Source organism: Tupaia chinensis, unplaced genomic scaffold (genome assembly GCF_000334495.1).
Source record: "Tupaia chinensis unplaced genomic scaffold, TupChi_1.0 Scaffold000684_1, whole genome shotgun sequence".
In the NCBI taxonomy this organism is placed as follows: Eukaryota; Metazoa; Chordata; class Mammalia; order Scandentia; family Tupaiidae; genus Tupaia; species Tupaia belangeri.
In genome coordinates, this window is record NW_006160207.1 from 305669 (window position 1) to 322495 (window position 16827).

Genomic DNA, 16827 nt, shown 5'->3' on the forward strand with positions numbered 1-16827 from the left:
GGAAATAGCACATTCAGAAACACAGAGGTCTGAGGAGCACGGAATGCTTAAGACAGGGTGGGAAGTCTCTGGTGCCAGAAGTCAGAAGGCCTTGACCCTCCTAAAGAAGTATTTGCTTACATCTTAGCCCAACATCCTGGCTGGCTGCCTGGGTTGCCTCCCAGAACTGACTTGCTAACCAGTGGTCGGCAAGTGTGGTCAGGGCTTCTTTGTCTTCCGGCCTGGTCACACAGCATTGTTCCTCCTCATCTGTGTCCTGTCCAGACAGCCCGATACAGGGCCCCTGCTCAGAGGCCGGACCCTCCACCTAGCATCCAAGCTGCCAGGTTACATTCGCCTTTTCTAAGTAAGTAGTTCTGGATCCCCAGGAAGGGTTGGTAACAGGGTGAAGCCAGGGTCACAGGGTCCTGATCACCCAGAGCATTAATCAAGCAGCCAGGCCTACATGGCTGAGATGTGTGATACAATTTGAGAATTCCCCCATCACACTACCCACAGGGTTCCAGCTCAGTCACTCTGATTTCTATTCCAAAAAATGTTTCAAAACCCCCCTCCCCAGAAGCTCTAGGCAAAAAGCCTGGGCAGACAGAAGGGGGGTTTCCTTCCTGTCCCTGAGGAGCAAAGATTGCTCCACTCACAGTTCTGAATCAGCTCTGTGTCATTCCCTTTGACTGATTAAGCTGACAAGATAGCTAGAGTAAGGTCCCGGAAACCCCTGGGGTCTAGGAAATGGGTGGTGATAGGCTCCCTCACCCTAGAACAGAAACTAATCAGGCTGCTACAGACTAGGAGAAAATACAGGGCTCTAAGTCTGTTATTGCATTGCTAACAGATATATCTGTTATCTGGATACATTTACAAGAATAGAGGTTTATTTGCAAAACTTACAGTTGTAGTAGCTGGAAAGTCCAAGAACCAACGCCTTCTCATGAAAGCTAGAACTCAGTGAGTCTCAAGAGGCATCATTGATCTATTCATGGGAGTGGTGCCTCTGTGATGCAACCACACTATCCTATCACTACCCTCTAGGCTTCATGGCCTCCCAATAACTTCCAAAACATGAAACTTTGGATAAACCAATAACCAAACCATAGCAGTTGGTAACAACTAACCTGATAAAGCATGTTTGTTGCACCAATTTGCTTATGTATAGAAAACAATTATTTTTTTCATCAAGACATTGTTTATTCAAATGTACAATGTGTTCCTAACGAATTACTGCAAACGTGGTATCTCTCAGTGGCAGAGGCCACACAGCAGAGCTGGGTTCACTGCTCAGTGTTCCATGAATCTGAAATCAAGGTGTCAGCTGATGGCACCTCACCTGAAGCTGGGATTGCCCTCCAAGATGATTCATGTCATTGGCAGAATTCAGAATTCAGTTCCTTATGTTTGTAGGACTGATGTCCCCATTTTCTTACTGGTATGAGTCAAGGATACCTTCCAAATTCTAGAGACCATTTTCAGGTCCTTGCCCCAGGGCTCCCTCCACCTTGGCAACAGAGATCCTCTCCTGTTTCCAATCTTTCTTTCTCTTCTTCCATCACCTGGAGAAAACTCTGTTTTTATTTTCTTCTTCCATCACCTGGAGAAAACTCTGTTTTACTTTTATTTTTTAAAAGGTTTTTTTGCTTTAGGGTGCATGTGCTTGCCAGAAAGAAAAAAAGACAATGAGAAAGTGAGAAGTCACCTCCCCACCCCCACCCCTACCCCCAGAAGAAAGGCCACACCACAATCCTTCTTCTCAATTCTCCTCCTGGGATCTTGGGCACTCAAGCAAACATGGCCGACATGATTTCAAGCCACCAGATCTGGGACTTGAACCATGGTCAACCATCTGGGAGTTCAGCAACATAGCCACTATGCCATCTGCTGGCCTGAAAACTCTTTTTAAAAGGCTTGTTTGAGGCATTAGACACTCTCAATAATCTTCCAAAATAAAGTCACTGCTTATTTCCATTCTCAATGCCATTCAATAGAGTTGACGTCTACAGACCCCATCCCTCTCCTAAAGACCAAATCTGGAGCTCAGGGTCCTCCTACATGGGAAGAAGCAGATGGGAGTCACAGACATAAGGGAAGAATGGTTAAACCCATACATTTCACTGTGAACTCATGAGAAACTGCAGCAGCTAGGAAATATGCCCTGCAATCCAGTCAAATCAATGGTGGGGCAGGGGTGAGCGGTGGATAGAACGCAGACAGCACTTTGCCTTTCCAAAGTGAGACAATTAGGCTGCTGCCATAAATGTGACAAACTTCTACATGTTTTTCCCTTTTAACTTTATTTTGTAGAATTTGTTGTTTGTTGGTAAGAAATTGTAACTTTTAGGACCAGAAGATGGTATAATGGTTATGTCATTGGACTCTCACGTGACCAACTATGGTTTGAGTCCCGGAGATGCTTGAAACACACCTGGCACTTGTGCATGCATGCCCAAAATCCAAAGAGGAGAATGGAGAAGAGATTACACCGTAGCCATCTCCCGTGGGAGGTTATTTCTTGCTTTCTGTCTCTCTTTCTCTCTCTGTCTCTCTGGCAAGAACATACACTCTATAGCAAAGATCTCTCTTTTTAAAAAAAGGAAAGAAATTGTAATTTTTCTGTGCTCATATCTATTGAACTCTATTTTTACCTACTATTATTATTCATTTTATATATACACATATAAATTTTCATTCTAGGGACCAGCAGTTAGCATAATGGCTATGTCGCTAGACTCTCATGTAGTCAACCGCGGTTCGTGTCCCGGACCCAGTGGTTTAAAAAACTCACGCCAGGCACGTGTGTATGCATGCCCAAGATCCCAAGAGGAGAAAGGAGGAGAAGAGATTGTGGCGTGGCCATCCCTCCTAAGGGGTGATATCTCACTTTCTATCTCTCTGTCTCTCTCTGTCTGTTTAGCGAGCACACGCTCCCTATAGCAAAAACCTTCTCAAAAAATAAATAAATAAATAAAATTTTCATTCTAATGATTTTTTTGGTTCTTGTTTGTTTTTTGGAGTTTTGTTGTTCTTTTTTTATTTGTTTTCCTTTGTGTTTTTTGTTTGTTTCTGTTTGTTGTTGTTGTTGTTTTTGTTTTCATTTTTGCCATAGGGCACATGTACTTGCTAGAGACAGAGGGAAAGTGAGGAAGCACCCTCCAGGAGTGGTGGCCACACTATAATCCCTTCTCCTCCATTCTCTTCTCAGGATTTTGGACAAGCTCAAGCTTGTGCCCAGTGTGTTTTTCAAGTTATTCTGGGACTCCAACCACCTTAACCTCCATGCCAGTCCTGCTGGCCTAATTCTAATGGATCTTAACCAGAATGAGATCAAACATTCATTTATGCACCTCATTCCCAGAATTTTTTTTTCAAGCTGGAGCCTGAACAAGTGTATTTGGAAATCCTTTTCTAAAGAATTTGATTGCTTAACCATTGGTAAAAGCTTTTATGCATCTGGAATAATGAATGTGTTGGCATAAACTGTAATTTACGGAAGAGCATAGTTTTAATGAATGTGTTGGCATAAACTGTAATTTACAGAAGAGCATAGTTTTTTTTTTCAATTTTTTTAGTCTTTTAATCCAACTATTTATTGATTCATATTGTAGTCTTTTAATCCAACTATTTATTGATTCATTCATCCATATACCAATAACTTCCATATTTGTATCTCCAACACAGGCTTCTCTTGAGCTCAGGTCTAGACACCTTTGAGCTCTAAATGTTTAGACCAAACTGTCCAACTGAAAGCTCTCTGAATATCTCAAAGGTACCTCACACTTGATATGTTCAAGATCAAACTCCTAAGCCTGGGCTTCCTAAGTATTCCCTACTCTAGCAAATGAAGCCACCATTTATACTGTCATCCTTGACGTCTTCTTCCTCAACCCCATAGGTGACCCATCAGTTAATCCTCACCATTGTATTTCCTTAAACTCTCTTGAATGCATCAACTCCCCTCCATCTTTACTGCTTCCACCTTAGACCAACCCATTTTCTCTCACCATCTTCACATTAGTAGCAATAGCAATGTATCCCCTATACTGAAGCCAGAGCAGTCTTATTAAAAAGCACAGGTTACCGTGTCTTCAATTCTTAGTGAGTCTATGTTGCATCCTTAAACATGCACTGCAGACATTGAAGGGCTGCCCTCTACCACCCACCCCAGTCTCATCTCATCCCATTTTTTACCATGTTCCCTGATTGCAATCACAATGGCTACTGAAGTTTCTCAAGCTTACCATGTTATCCCACCACAGGGCCTTTGCACACGTTTTCTACCCCTGGAAAGACTTTCCAGTTTTCCTTAATTAATTTTACTCACCCTTTTAAATCTCATCTCAAATATCCATTGAAGATATCCCTAATCTCTATTCTTACATAAGAATTCCATGTTAAAAACCCGTAGAATTGGAGCCAGCAGTTGGTGCAGTAGTTGAGGCACTGGACTCCCACATGGCTGACTGCAGTTCAAGTTCCAGATCTGTGGCTTGCTTTCTCACTTTCCCCCTCTCTCTATCTCTCTCTCTGGTGGCTGCACATGCCCTATATTGAAAAATAACAATAATAATAATAAATAAAATTAAACAATCATTTTAAAAGGTCATCAAATTGAGTTCTTTCTCTTTGGAATATTCATGTTTGTAATTACATAATTATTAGTGTTATTTTATTTAAATGAAATAAGATTCAATTCTTTGTTGAAATGAGATATACAGTGAAGTCATACATTTCTCAATATTTTTGAGAAAATATTTACATGTCAACTACTCAAATTGTTGAGAAGCAAACACCCAGCACACAAGTCATATACGAACCTTCCCAAGTCAGTCCTGCCTACCAAGTATTCTGTGGTATCTCAACTCCTAGCAAAGATCAGACTCTTTTTCTTCCTTCAAAGTCTTCCTCAAGATAATCCTCTGGTTGTGGCTGCTCTTTTGTAATCTCTACTAATTACAATGCTGGGCTGGAAAAGTCCAGGTTATTTTATGTTACAATTTCGTTCATATGGCTTCTTTAATCCTCTCTGCCAGGCAGAACTGTTGGCTTTCTTGAGATCTACTTTAGTTCCTAGTTGTCTGGTCATATCTTCAGATATGACATCCCAGTCAAAACCCTGGCAATAACAAGTATCCCAAATTTCTTATGCAAGGTAACAGGTATTATTGAACTTATGCAGATAACTCTTTTGCTGCAAAATAAGAATACTCATAAATATTTTCCAATCCCAGAGGGGTCAGGAAGGGAGAAAAGTTTGTTTCAATTTAAAGAAACAAATGAACAAATATTTTAACAAATTGTTGAACATATCAACAACAGCTCAAAAGAAAGCAAAATCCTTAAATCTGGAAAACAAGACGTAGTAAAAAAAATCAGTAATCTTTTAATCAAAAGTCATAAAATTCTATTTCACCAGTTCAGTCTCATGTAATTAATATCTCCTCTGTTGAATTTTCAGTGTTGCTGTGGTCTGATATTTTGCTTAAAACCTGGAAGTTAACATTTAATGTTATTATTGGTATTTCCAGACTTGTTTCTAGCATTTTCTTGGTTTCTCTTTGTTCTCTTATTTCTGTCTGTGTGTCTTTAGTTTTCCTGGTAAAGCACTCCCTTCAGAACTTCTTGAAGAGCAAGTCTGGTGTTGGTAAGTTCTTTCAGGTTTTGTTTTATCTCAGAAAGTTTTTATCTTTTCTTCCCATATGAAGGATAATCTTGCTGAGTATTGTGTTCTTGGTTGAAATTGCTTTTCATTTAACGCTTTGAATATTTTCCCCTTCTTCCTTACTTGCATTGCTTCCTATGAGAGGTCCAGTGTTAGCCTGATGGGATACCTTTGTAAGTAACCTGACATTTCTCTCTTGCTATTTTAGTATCTTGTCTTTGTCTGTGGATTTGGCCAATCTAGCTATGATGCGGTTTGGAGATCTTCTTGGGTTGATTCTATGTGAGGTCCGTTGTATTTCTTGGGTATGAATATTCGAATACCTCTCTAGGTTTGGGAAGTTTTCTTCCAGGATTTTATGGAATAGAAATCAATACCCTTACTAGTTTTTTTCATCTTCTGGGATACCCATTATCCGGATATTTGAGTGCTTGATGGTATCTAATATTTCTAATTTATTATGCTCATTTGGGGGGGGGTATTTTTTCAGTGTTTTGGTCATTTTTTCTAAGTCAGAGGTTTTTGTCTTCAACATTTGACACTCAATCTTCTATATGGTGTAATCTGCTTTTAATACTTTCAAGGAATGTTTTGATTTCCTGTATTACAACTTTCATCTCTAACAGCTCCGTTCGATTTTTAGTTTTTTTCTTTTTTATGGCATGAAAGAACTTCCTCAACTCCTGGAACTCATTGTCACTTTCCTCTTGCACCTTCTGGAGTTCATTGTCTCTCAGCTCTTGCATCTCATTTAGTTTTGTCACTATGAATATTCTGAATTCTTTATCTGACATTTCCATGAGTTCCATTGCACTGTCTTTGGATGATGAAGGGTTGTTCTTTTCCCTTCGGAGAGAGACATTTTCTTGTTTTCTTATATTTCTTGTGCCTCTGTGGTGGTTTCTGTTCATCTGATAGACTATACGTTTTTTCCTAATTTTTTAGAGCTAATTCTGAGCATTCAGAGGTGTGTGAGAGGAGGTGATTTGCAGTCTCTCTGGAGCTCCATTTCCCTGATGGTTGCCAAGCAACCTGCACTTTTGACTTTGGAACTAGATGTTACAAAGGCCTCACAGTTTCTAGGGAATAGATGCACCAGAGGTGTGTGGGAGGAAATGAGCCGTGGTCTCTGCAGCTCCATACTTCTCCCTGCTGCTCACTCTGCGATCTCTCTTCTCTGAATTTTAGTCATTTGGTGGTGTATTCACTTTTGGCTAATTGCTTAGAGAAGGTTTCTGCAACGGTAAGATCATGCGCTTCCCTTTATTGTAAAATACTTCTGTGACAAATTCTCTCCTCTACTGTGTTTTGCAAATATGGTACCCACAGAAAGAGATACTGAGTTCAGATTTATAAAGAAGAGTTTCTTCCTTCAGGTAAGGATTGAGGATTCTCTGACCCTAGTGCTTGGCTACTGTGCACCTATGCCAATCACAAAAACAACCAAAAAAGAAAGAAAGATTTTTTTTTTAACAGCAAAAAATGAAAACCACACAGTGCGCTTGCATGTCACAGGAACACGGCAGACACATCTCAGATTGAAATGACTTCTGAAATTAGCAAGAGAAAGAAGAGGTCAAAGATGACAAGAAGTGTTTTAAAATTGAACACACACACACATTTAAAAAAAGAAAGAGACAGAAAGAAGATGGAGGTTGCCCTATCTGTCTGAGCTTTATTTTGGGGTCTGGAAGATGGAGTTTAGAGCAGAGATTCAGTCACCTTGGTCCCAAACACTGTAGGACACACCTCAGATTGAAATGGCTTCTGTCTGAGCTTTCTTGGGGAGGTCTAGAAGATTGGATTTAGAGCAAAGATTCAGTCAGCTTTCAAGGCAGGACACACCTCAGATTGAAATGGCTTCTCAGATTGAAATGGCTTCTCAGATTGAAATGGCTTCTCAATGTTCTCTGTCTCACTTAGATTGGAAAGGTATTCATTTTGCTCTTGTTATTGAATGACGGTTTAGTTGGGTATGCAATTCAAGGCTGGCAATTCTTTTCTCACACATAGTTGAAGATATTATACATAGTGTTTTGTACTTCTGACAATTATAAAATTTCTCCTTGTCTATAGTTTGTAGTAAAGCTGTAAGTTGAAGAATCCCCAGTCACAGGCAAAGCCAATGCCAAAGGAGGAGCTGACAGAACTAGATCAATTAATAGATTAAAAGAAGAGACATAGAACATCAACATAGATTATTATACAACTGATACTTCCAAGAGAACAATGTGTATAGAAAAATATTAAGAGCATTTGCAAAACCTCATGTAACCATGTCTAGGATAAGGGGTCTGGGACTAACCAAGCCAACTGCTTCCACCTCTGGTATGGAGTACATCCTGCCTCTGTGGTTACTGAAGGCAGCGTGATTCTACTGTGACTCAGTGCAATAGTCAGTGAAGGTTCACCCTACACAGGCAGTCTCCAGAGTTATGATGCAGATTTACTCATATAGCAGCTTCCCAGTGAAGACAAAAATAATCTGACTGCTTTTTCCTATTTCCAAAACCCTTCCAGAAGGCCTGGGGAAAGTCACACCTACAAATATCAACAGACCATTCTGGCCCATTGATAAGATTCTTCCTTTACCCTGTCCCTGGCATAGTATTGTTAAGCCAAGCTATTTTGGCCAAAAAATGGCCACTCCCACACTTAGATTCCTATGGATAAGCTGAAATCATACATTCATTCATTTTAGGGTGTTTTCCTGAGCAAGTTACTAAGTTACAGACAATCACAGTAGCCACACTTCAGTCAATCACAGAAAACTCACTTCTTAGGCTGTTCGCACAGCCTACCATTCAGCTGTTACCAATTCAATGATCTCTCTACCTCACTCCCTCACTTTCATGTTTGTACACACTTTCCCTTTCCGCACACGTCATGTTCCCTTTCTGCACCTGTCACTTTCCCTTTCCGTAAACTTATGTACCCCATGACCATGCAGCACTCGTAAGTCGTTTTCTGGGAGACTGCCCAATTGAAACTCCCACCCTCTGTTTAAATAAACTCTGTTGAATTTTTGTGTGTCTAAAATTTTGTTCCTAGCAGGTTGGCATCAGAAGTGGCATCACGAAGAAAGCTCCTGTGATCCCAGAAACACCAGGTAACCAGGCACGGTAACTTCAGAGCCCATCGTGCTCACTGCTCTCTTGTTTGGGACTGCAGGTCGTGGCTAAGCTTTTTCTCAGATTCAAGCTCCACTGAATTGTGTTCTGAGCTCTCTGAGTTTATTTAAATAATATTTAGACTGGACTGGGTCCAGGATTGAATCAGATTTGATAATTAACTGGATTGAATTCAGTTAGAGGCCTCAGGTCTGGGGTACATGTTTTCAATAATGGAATTGTCTCAGTCTAGAGAGGCTGGGACTCCACCTTCTGGAACTCCAGTCAACTCATGTATAACTGTAGGGAGTGACCAAATCTGAGCTCAACGATGGTGGGCTTTAAAGACGAGCAGAGCAGACTCACTCCCTAGGGCTGAGGCTACACAGCCAGTGAAGGTTAAAGGAACTGTTTCAGACACAGGAGGCCAGGTGGGGCTTGTTTAGAACTACAGGACAACAGATGCTCCACAGCTGCCATCAACAATATAAAACACCTGGCTGTACCTTCTGTTTCTCCCCTGCCCCTTTACCCTACAAAAGAATAGGAACGGCTCAGGGCCACGGCGATCTCCATCAGAGATACCCGGACTGCCCAGTCCCCACTTTATCTCTATTTGTGTGTCTGTCTGTCTGTTATTTCTAAATCCACAGCTGTTCTGACTCGTTTGTGTACCTCCCCCTTCCCTGACACTTCACTGGGCTCAGAATGTGTGCATTTTTAAATAAGGGGTTAACTTTACTAGAGAGAACTTGGAATTAAGATGGCCACAGTGGGGAAGCTTTAATTTGGATAAATTTGTTTGTTTACAGGGCATATTAGAAAGAAGGAAATAAACACACACACACACACACACACACACACACACATACACATACACACATACACACACACACAAAATGGTGGAATATTTTCTTTTATTTGACTCGTTTGTGTACCTCCCCCTTCCCTGACACTTCACTGGGCTCAGAATGTGTGCATTTTTAAATAAGGGGTTAACTTTACTAGAGAGAACTTGGAATTAAGATGGCCACAGTGGGGAAGCTTTAATTTGGATAAATTTGTTTGTTTACAGGGCATATTAGAAAGAAGGAAATAAACACACACACACACACACACACACACACACATACACATACACACATACACACACACACAAAATGGTGGAATATTTTCTTTTATTTGTATGCAGAGGCAACTAAATGACTAAATGAATCAAAAATTGCCTCCTTAAAGGATTCTTGGCCAAAAGTCAATGAAAAGCTTAAGCAATAGACTAAGAACATGACAAAAGAACTAAGTAACCTCAGCTGTTGAACTAACCCCAACTGTTCCCTCACTCCGTCCATCTCTACCTAAATACTCTGACTCCACTAACTCTTTTTGTGAATTACTCTTTCACTCTGAAAATGAGGAAATGGAAGTCAGACAGATCCTGTACAAAGTAAGACCTTCTGAGCAGCAAGGCCTTCCTTCCTTAACCACCTTTACTCCATGGTCTAAGCTGAACTAAGAGTCATTGTAAAGGACTTTCCTAAACCAAAGGAAAGTTCTCAAAAATTTACTGTGAAATTTAGGATCCTCACAGGAGCTTATGACCCAGGACTTCCTGACCTTTACCAATTTATTCACAAGATATTGGGTCCCGGTAAGGCTCAAAAAGTGAATGGCAGCAGCAGAACGGGATAATCCTGAGGAAGATATTAATGACACTTCCAGAACCTCCTCACAAGATGGCCCAAGGGGAGCTAGAAAAATTGCTGAAAATCTTTCAAATTCAATTCCTAAAATGTTTCCACAGAAAATGAATTGATCCATTATACAATCTTGTAGACAAAAAAAAAAAGATGAACCAGTTTCAGATTATGTAACTTGTATAGAAACACTTTTTGTAACACATTCTGGGCTAAAAATACATCAAGGAATTTTTCCTAAAGTGACTGAAACAGTATTAACTACACTATTTATAAATGGACTTCATTCTGAACTTAGTACTTCAATTAAAAATCATAAACTGGGACCACCAGGTGGCATAATGATTATGTTGCTGGACTCCCACATGGTTGACCATGATTTGAGTCCTGGACCCAACGGCTGAAAACTCACGCCAGTCACATGTGCATGCATGCCCAAAATTCTAAGAGAAGAATGGAGGAGAAGGGATCGCAGTATGGTCATCCCCCCTAGAGGGTGATTTCCTGATTTCTGTCTCTCTGTCTCTCTGGTAAGCACAAGCACACTATAACAAAAATATCTCTTAAAAAAGAGAGAGAGGCTGGGACCAGCAGATGGCATAATGGTTACATCACTGGACTCCCATGTAGTCGTCCATGGTTTGAGTCCCAGACTGGGCAGCTTAAAACTCACATTGAGCACATGTGTGTGCATGCCCAAAATCCCGAGAGGAGAATAGAGAAAGGATTGTGCTGTGGTCATCCTCCCTGAGGAGTGGTTTCTAGCTTTCTGTCTGTCTCTCTCTGGCAAGCACACACCTATAGCAAAAATCTCTCAAAAAAAAAAACATAATAATAATAACTATAAACCAGGATTGGAGGTTACTGATGTGATTGAACTAGTTGCCCTAGCTGAACATTTTGAGAACCCTAGAACAAGAAAAAAAAAAAAAACAGAAAGCTAATAAAAGTATATCTCTCCAATTACAATAGTTACAAGACCCAAGAGTAAAGGGACCTTTTCATTCTTATTTTAAATCACAACCAAGAGGTTCCAGAACTAGAAATTCTATACCCTGAGATATCTGTCTTCACTGCAGATAATCAAGTCACTGGAAAAGAGATAGTCCACTCCTGTATCAGTCCATCAATAACACCCCTCCCTTTAGGCCAGATGCTTTCTCCACTAAAGGGTACCCAAGAGATCTTCGCTTTCATGATAATGAACATTGACAAGACTCCAAGGGATTTTCTAGTAAGCTGTTTTCCATTCACTCCCTTAAATAAACTTGGGGTAACTGAGGTTAAAATAAGGGGAATCTTGTACAATCCTGGTGGATAACACAACTACTTTATCTACTCTAAACCCCACTTTAACAGACTAACAAATTCCTTGGAGTAAAAAGGTAATTTCAGTGGTGGGGGTTTCAAACCAAGTTCAAGATGTTCCCATATTTGAATCCATTCAATTGACCTTAAGGATATTCTCAAAAAAACATATTTTTTTATTATACAACACTGCTCCAGTAAATTTACTAGTAAATTTTATTGTACAACACTGCTCCAGTAAATTTACTAGTAAATTTTATTATACAACACTGCTCCAGTAAATTTACTTGCCCTAGTAATTATTATGCTTCCTGCTGGCAGAAATTGATAAAGTTGAAACACAGGTCTATGATAACCCAGACTTTTCTAAAATACCTAAATGTTTGTGGACCTCTTCTTCAACTGATATAGGGAGGATTAAAAATGTGAAACTTATAAAAGTACAAATAGATCAATCTAAACCTTTACCTAAATTATCCCAATATCCATTAAAACCTGAACCAATGCAAGGGCTCTCACCAATCATAGACAACTTAATTAAACAAGGATTTAAAGGTCCATCACCAGTCCTTGTAACACTCTAATCCTACCAGTTAAAAAACCAAATGGATGAGAGTAAAGATTTGTGCAGGATTCAAAAACAATTAATGAAATTGTACTACCAAAGTTTTCTGTAGTTCCAAATCCTAGTGCTTTATTGTCTAATGTACCTGCTGATTCAAAATGGTTTACAGTGGTAGACATCTGTTCAGCTTTTTTTTTTTTTTTTTTTTTTGAGAGGTTTTTTGCTATAGGGCGCATGCGCTCGCCAGACAGACAGAGAGAGACAGAGAGACAGAAAGCGAGAAATCACCCCCCAGGGGGGATGGTCACGCCGCAATCCCTTCTCCTCCATTTGCCTCTCGGGATCTTGGGTACGCACACACACACGCCCGGCGTGAGTTTTAAGCCGCCGGGTCCAGGACACGAACCGCGGTCAACTACGAGGGAGTCCAGCGACATAGCCATTATGCTAACTGCTAGTTCCCTGTTCAGCCTTTTTAGTATACAAGTTGAAAAGGAGAGCCGCTATTTATTCACTTTTACTTGGAAAAATCAGCAGTATACATGGACAGCCATGCCATAGGGATTCACCCAGTCACCTTCATCTTTTCCTCAAGTATTACATCAAGATTTAATAACCGGGAACCAGCAGTTAGTGTAATGGCTATGTCACTACAACCAAAAGACAGTTGAGAGGTTTTCTTGGAGGATATTGCAGTCAACCAAAAGACAGTTGAGAGGTTTTCTTGGAAGAAAATGCAGGCTCTGGGTCCCAAATTTTTCTTTAATAGCCCCATCATTGTATGAGCTCAACAGAAACTCAATACCAGAGCCTGTACCTTGGTAAGACAGTCAAGAACAGGCTTTTAACCAAATAAAATTGACTTTACAACAGCCTCCAGCTTTACAACTTCCAAATGACACTGAACATTTTACTTTGTTCATGAATGTAATAAAGCACTAGGAATTCTTAAACTCCTAATGGGGGAAAATATAGACCCCCTGTATACTCTAGTTTGCAACTCAATCCAGTAACTATGGCACATCCTAATTGTTTAAAAGTAGTAGCAGCAACAGCCAAGGTGGTAGAAGCTTCCTCTGAGAGAGTTTTAGGAAATAAACTTAACTTGCAAGTTCCACATGCTGTAGAAACTTTATTAAATTCCAATCAAACCTAATATTTTTCAGCAAGTGGGCTAACATATTATGAGAGCCTCCTCCTATCTCCTTCCGACCTCTGTCTAAAATGCAGTCACCTTCTTAACACAGAAACCCTATTACTTATACCTATACACACATATATAGTCCATGATTTGGAGTATGTTATAGAAACAAAGGTTTCTAACTTCTAGTGGGACCCCCATCAAAAATGGACTCTGAACAAATGGGCTGCTCTCTGCTATCCTATTGCCATCACAGATTGCCATTATTAAGATTAAAGTTTATTTCTATAAAACTGAACCTGAATATCAAGAGAATACCCTGGCAGATTTTTATGCTAAATCAGCTAGTACTGACAATGTTAGGATATACAATTTGAATGAACTCCATAAGATTGATTCAAGTCAACTCCTTTATTTAATAAACAGTGTGATGCACCTGATTTGGAAAAACAAAATTGGCATTTAAAAGTATGTAAACTTGGGACCAGGAAATGGCGGAGTGGTTACATCACTGGACTCCCAGATGGCTGACTGTGGTTTGAATCCTGGGCCCAGTGCCTTGAAAATCAGGCTGGGCATGTGTGCATATATGCCCAAGATCTCAAGAGGAGAAAGGAGAAAGGACAGCAGAGTGGCCATTCCTCTGGGGAGTGATTTCTCACTTTCCCTCTAACTATGTCTCTCTCTCTCTTCTCTCTCTCTCTCTCTCTCTCTCTCTCTCTCTCCAGCAAGTCCATGCATCCTAAGGCAAAAAACCTTTATAAAATTGATTAATTAATTAATTTAATTTAATTAAAGGATGTAAATTCAATGTTAAATGTGGACTTACCAAGGGCCCGGACAGCCTCCTGTTCCTTCCTCAGTCCTTAAAGCTTCCATCGTTAAAAACTCTACATTCTACAACTCATTATGGAACAGACAAGATGATCCAAATTACGAAAATAATGTTTGTGGGGTGACTACTCCAAAATTGCTAAAATGGTTTACAATCAATGTTTTCCTTTTCAAATCCATAATCCTGGAAAAACAAAACAGTCAAAACATCAAGTGTACATTTCTGCCACCTGATTGACCATCTGAACATTTACAAATGGATTGCATTTAACTGCCACCCTCAATGGGGTATCAGTATGTTCTTGTAGTTATCTGCTAGTTTTCTGGTTGGATAAAAAAAAAATGTAAAAAAGCTGATGCTATGACAGTAACTAAAAAATTATTCAAAAATGTGTTTTCATTATGGGACATACCTAAAGAAATTTCTGGTGAAACCCATTTTACAGGGCAAATTATAAGACAGTTAAATAAAGTGCTGGGTACTCAATGTCACTATAATTATACCTATCACCCTCGGTCTTCTCAGAGAGCTGAAAGAGCAAATGGCCTTTAAAAACTAAAATTAGCAAAATTAACAGAGTCAGTTGGGTTGCCTTGGTCAAAGGTATTCCTGTTGGTATTAATGGCAGTCAGATCCACTCTTCTGGAAAACATAAGTTGACCCCTTATGAAATAGTCACTGGAAGACCTATGCCTCTACAGAAACTCATGCATCCCTGTTCTTCTAAACTCTGATATGTCTAAACACTATAAAGCCTTGATGCAATATGCCAAAGTTTATTTTCACTAGGTGAAAGAAGCCTTTCCTGAATCACTGCCTGGGGAACTATCAAATCTTTCATGGTCTAGAACCTAGAGATGGGGTCTCCTAAAAAAGATATCAGAAAAAGACTGTCCTTGAGCCTTGCTGGAAGGGACTAAGTTCTTCTCAGCACTCACACTGCAGTGAAGCTTTAAGGCCTCGAACCCTGGGTCCACATTTCACAACTCAAAGGGCCCTTTCAGACCCGGGACTGTACATCTGTCAGGGATCTTACAGTAAAACTGAGCAGAAAAACTCTTCTTTGAAGCAGACATCCTAAATGAGGACACATTTGTTCAAGTCAATCGAGACCTCTGCCATCATGAAAACTTTGTGCCTTTTTCTTTTATTTCCTACTGTCTTAAGTCTTTTTCCCTTTCACGGGGAAAATCCATGGGACCATAATCAGTAGATGACTCTAGCTCAAGCTTATGCTTTTGCACAAAACCAGAGCAATTGCTGGGTTTGTGGGTTAATGCCAAAATGTCGAGAAACAATTCCATTCGTGTCAATGTCCCTCCATGTTCCTAATGAGAGTCACTCCGAAACTTCAAAAGAAGAATGGGAAGTTATCCTTGATATTCTAAACATCATTCCTAATCGTTTTTCTACACTCACTAAAAACCACATTCTAACTTTCTTAGACAATAATTTGACTGTTGCCAAATATAAAAAACCTACTTAAATGATGCCCACAAAAAGTATACTGTGTTTTCTGGCACCACACATTCAAGATCTGGGAATTAATTACACAGGTGCAAGCAATTGTTTGCATAATGTTACTAGATTAAATCCAGTACAGTCTCTTCTTACTAAGTGTGGTTACACACCCTTACGGTATGCTATAATGGGACCACAAAAGGAAGTGCCCCACTGAACCTTGTTTAGGAGCTACGAAGACTTACAAGAAGGCAAATTTAATTGACCCCTGTTCAAATGCCACTAGGTGGTCCTCTTTTCTTAACACCCAAGAGCCTGTGTTAAGTCTACAGAGAATTCGCTTACTCCATTCTGCCCCCTCGATGGTTTGGGTCTTGCTATTTAGCTTGGCTCACTCCTCCTGCCTTTCAAATAGCTTTCCGTGTAAGTCCTCATAATGGCTCTTATAAACATAGATCAAAATGATCATTAACCAAAATTAGTACCAACCTTGAAATAGATGAAGATAAGTTAGTTTTCACTGAAAAAAGATTCCAGTAGGACTCACAGGGACTAACTATTGATGGTAGTAGGGTACCAGGTGTATTAAATTTAAAGGTTATCTGCAAATAATGCAAAAGTTTGGATTTTGTAGCAAATCAGACTTCCCAGGGTTTCAGAGAAGTAGAGGCTACCCTCCAAAAGGTGGACAATAACATATAAATTCAACAAAAACATTTAATTGAGCACCATGTGGCTTTAGACCTCCTTTTCACTCAAGTTGGAGTCTTTTTTGGGGGGGAGAGGGTGAAGAGGTTTTTCGCTATAGGGCGCATGTGCTTGCCAGAAAGACAGAGAGAGACAGAGAGACAGAAAGCAAGAAATCACCCCTCCAGGGGGTATGCCCACCCCGCCATCCCTTCTCCTCCATTCTCCTCTCGGGACCTTGGGTATGCACACACATGCACCCGGCATGAGTGTAAGCCACCAGGTCCAGGACTCGAACCACATTCAACTATATGGGAGTCCAGCAACATAGCCATTATGCCAGCTGCAGGTCCCTCTACTTGGAATCTTATGTTTA